General features: G+C 40.2%; 1 protein-coding gene and 1 long non-coding RNA gene across 2 annotated transcripts in view; both read left to right on the top strand.

The window, feature by feature from the left end:
• Positions 1 to 4,151, top strand: part of SNX29 (sorting nexin 29) — a 445,875-nt gene that overhangs the window by 379,003 nt on the left and 62,721 nt on the right. The gene's annotated exons all lie outside the window — the stretch shown is intronic.
• Positions 176 to 1,385, top strand: LOC109313523. Its single transcript, XR_002102074.1, has 3 exons — positions 176 to 777; positions 896 to 997; positions 1,222 to 1,385. It is a non-coding gene; the product is annotated as an uncharacterized LOC109313523 (long non-coding RNA).

Here is a 4,151-nt window from a genome sequence, read left to right as displayed (position 1 = left end):
GCGGAGGTGGTTCAAGCACCTACATTGAACACCTTCAAGAGTAAATTGGATGCTTATCTTGCTGGGATCCTATGACCCCAGCTGACTTCGTCCCCTTTGGGCAGGGGGCTGGACTCGATGATCTCCCGAGGTCCCTTCCAGCCCTGATGTCTATGAAATCTATGAAATGTATGGAGTCCTGATGGAAGTTCATTCATTAATAACAGATAATCTACCCCTACTTGAAAGATATGGGAACCTAAATAAACAAGACCTGAAAATACTTAGGCGGGAGAGAGAGAGACTTAGTGTGATCCTTGTTTCAAGTGCCACACAATTAAGGGGAATAAACCAAAAGAGTGAAAGTTGCCTAAACAACATGAGTGAAGAATGTCATGCTTTTAGACCAAGAGCAGTAAGAATGGAGACCTGAGTGCCACTGTATTATGCTGTGCATTCTGTGTTCAATGGCATGCTGTTAAAAATTGATAGAAAACTACTAAAGAAAGGCAATTAGGTGACAGGTTATGCTACCCCAAACTTGGACTGACACCTAAACTAGTTTCATGCTTGAATTTTGAAATATTAAATTGCAATGTCTGTTTCATGTGCAGTAAAAAATATATGAAGAAAAATGACCTCCCTTTACAAAACTGCATAAAATATTTAAACCAAAGATTAAAATGTATTTTACTTGAAGAAAAGGTGTAAATATTTAATATATGTTAAGAATATTTTCTCTTTTCCAGGGTGAATTTGGCAACTCTGGCATTGGGCTATGTCTCCTCTTCACTATTGGTATGTACTAATGTATGCAATATTTGTAACTTGCTTTAGATTTTAAAATTGTTACCTAATCACAATGTGCATGTTTGGTATTCAGTCCCTATAGTAAACTTGAATGTTTCCCCTTTAGGCTGCGACAAAATGTGACAGCATGACTCTTACTCTGGGTTCCTGGCTGGGTCTCCCAGCAGTGCCTGCAGTTACACTCTATAGACAAGAGGATCCTTCTTTGGTAGGTTTGATTGTTTAATCAACATATAGAAGCTAGATGTTTTAAAATTACAATGGTAACATAATGATTTGTAACTCAAGAAACAGTAATTTGCAAAGATGCCACTTACAGTTGTGATGTATCTGTACCTTGATGGCGTTAGATGATTCAGGTTTTGTTTAAAGAATTTTAGTGATAAAATAACAATATTCTTCTTCCCTCTCCTCCTTTCCCTCCCACTTTAGTCCTTAGCAGCCGGTCTGACATCAAGTCAGCCTGTAGAGAAACTTCGTGCCCTACCACTATGGCTCTCCTTGCAGTACTTGGGACATGATGGCATTGTGGAGAGAATAAAGCATGCATCACAGCTAGTAAGTAGTAGTTTGTTAATATGTCATTTAAAGACATTCAGCTTTTGCAAGTATGGGATGGGATTTTATAAAAAATCTCAGTTACCCTATTTTTGCCTGGAGACGGTGCTTTTTCCAATAAAGTTAAAATAGTAATGTTTTGGTAACCGTTATCTAGGCATCACTAGCACTGTAACTGTTCACCTTTTTATATTTAAGAACACTTTGTCATTTTAGTATGTCTACATGATGAAGCATCACAGAAACTAATGTAGAAGAATTAAATAGAAAGAAAGAAATGTGGTAACAAATATGCATGTGTATGCATGCACATTCAGAGTTAAATTGCAAACTGCCAAAAGCATCAGTTGCCCAGCTATATACACACACGCACACACACACGCACACACGCACAAAAAGTGCAATATGATTTAAACCTTAATTTCGCTATGGTTCAGTTTCCCTTTTATAAATTGAGGATAATAATACTTCCTCTCTCCTGTTACTTGTAGGTATTGTCTATTTTGATTGTAAGCTTTTCTGCCCAGAGGCTCTCTTACTATGTATTATTGTCTAGCTCAGTACAAACAAATTAGTAGTATATAAATCCCTGAAAATTCAGAATGCAAATACAGACAATTTTAAGTATACAGTTGCTGCCTGTTTGCAGTAAGTGATTTACTAGCACTGTTTCCTCTGGTAACCTTATCCCCTACCACATACTGTTAGCCAGTAACAGCAACACATCTGCTGCTTAAGAGCAACATTTGTGAACTAGAAGATGCTTCACTGTCATAGGTCAGTAGGGACAGTGTGTTCTCTGTGCTTTCTTGCTTTGCTTAGCAACCCACAGAGAAAATACTGAGAAGATGCACTTAAAGTTGTGATTATTAAACTCTTGATGACAATCGGAACCAAGTAGGACTTGCACAGGTCAGTTATACAAGGAATTTAAAGTAGAGAGATTAGCTTTTAGAAGATGAAGATGACCAGGGGAACAACCAGTCACAAATGTGAAGAAAAAAATCCCTTGGGTTGATGAGCACCTTTCTGTGATTCATTAAGTGCTTTCTGAACTCATAAGCAAGAAAAAGACCCTTCAGTTTGCTACTGCAGTTGAACTGAATGACTTTAAGGCAAGTGGTAGTTGTTTTAGCTGTTAGAAAAATGCACTATCACTTAGAGAGGAGCATGAAGAGAAACGGTCTCTGGATAAACCCACTAGCAAACACTGGACATGAAAGACTTCTTCGGATTATTGAGAAGTTTTCCCTGTCTGACATCTTTAATGCAGATGAAATTAGACTTCATGAGAGAGGGCTTTCTGACAGAGGACCCATGGAAGGAAGGAAAAATCTAGAAGGTGGGTGAGTTTTAAAGGGCAGAGTAACTTTGCATATATGTGCCAACATGGGTGGGGCAAACCTGTTCAGCTTTAGTCGGCTTCCTCTCAGTTATGACAGTTCAGCAGATGCCGGGGTGATGGAGATGCAAGTTCATAAAATCTTTTGTCATATCAAGGGGGGAAAAAACCACAATGATATAAAAGAGTCTGACCTCTCCTGAATGGATGTTCCATTTTCTGCCCATATGACACAAGGGGACTTAGTAGCTTCCCTAGTTGTGGATGAATGAGGAGAACTTCTCCATGTCCAGAGAGCCAATTGATGATGTCGCAGTTGTTATGAGGACTTAAACACTACCTCAGGTTAAGAAAATGGATCACAAAATGGTGGATACATAGGGTGAGAATGAAGTTTTTAGGAAATTTTTTATGTCCCATTTCTGATGAATGTTGATGGATATTGAAAGCCTTGAAATTTGCTTGTCACGTCTTACAGCAGGTATGCGTGAGTCTTGGGGACAAAACTTGCTGGTTTCTTTGGGAAAGTTAATATAATTTTCCAAAGTAGAATTATGACTTGAAAGACATGGAACAAATTAAATTCTCTCATGAAAACGTAGTGATCCCATATATCTTGAATTTACCCTCTCTGAACTCAGTGAGATGTTGATAATGCTTTGTAAAATTATATTACAAAGCACTTTTTGATGTCAAGTATGATTTTAATTTAGACTCTGTGTGTTGTGTGTTTGTTCCTTGAACCTAAAAGTAAAACATTGACCCTGTTTTATAATAAACTCAGTCAATACAGTTCCCCTGCTAGCCACTTTTAGCAGGCTACCTTTGGTTAGATGACGAGGCTGCTTAAAAGCTTCATAGTACAACAGGACTGGAATGTATCTGGTAATGGGTGTCAGCTGGAGTGGGAAGAATTAGTCTGAACTAAGTCCATACTTGTCTATTCAATAAAAATTGAGATTCACAGATTATGTGGGAGTTACTAAGTACTGTCTTTAAGGCCCATGGGAGACGTTGAAACAACTGTGCATTTGGAACTTGAGGAATTTCATGTCCCATCCCAAACATTGTGCCTCCTGCCATACCAGACATACATGACGGGAGGCGCAAGGTTTGGGATGAGTATGACAGGACCTGCCTTAGAGCAGGGGTGGGCAATTTATTTTGGGCGGAGGGCCGCTTAATGAGTTTTGGCAAGCTGTCGAGGGCTGCATGGGTAGCCCCGCCCCTTCAGTTGCCCCACCCCCTGGTTGCCCTCTTGGGACCAGAAGTCTCCCCCAACCCTTGACCTTTGCCACCAGAAGTCCCTCCCCTTGCCCCTGGAAGTACTCCTTTTGGAGAGGTGGCCTTGAAACCTGACCCCTTCCACAAGCAAGGACCCAGCCCACCCCATCAGGCCCCAGGCATTGAAAGCTGACCAACCCCCACACCCGTCACTGGTGCTACCATGACCCACTCCTGA

Source organism: Crocodylus porosus, unplaced genomic scaffold (genome assembly GCF_001723895.1).
Source record: "Crocodylus porosus isolate Cpor-Errol unplaced genomic scaffold, CroPor_comp1, whole genome shotgun sequence".
NCBI classification, from domain to species: domain Eukaryota; kingdom Metazoa; phylum Chordata; order Crocodylia; family Crocodylidae; genus Crocodylus; species Crocodylus porosus.
Note: the sequence above shows the minus strand (reverse complement) of the source record. Positions and strands in the feature narration are given on the sequence as shown.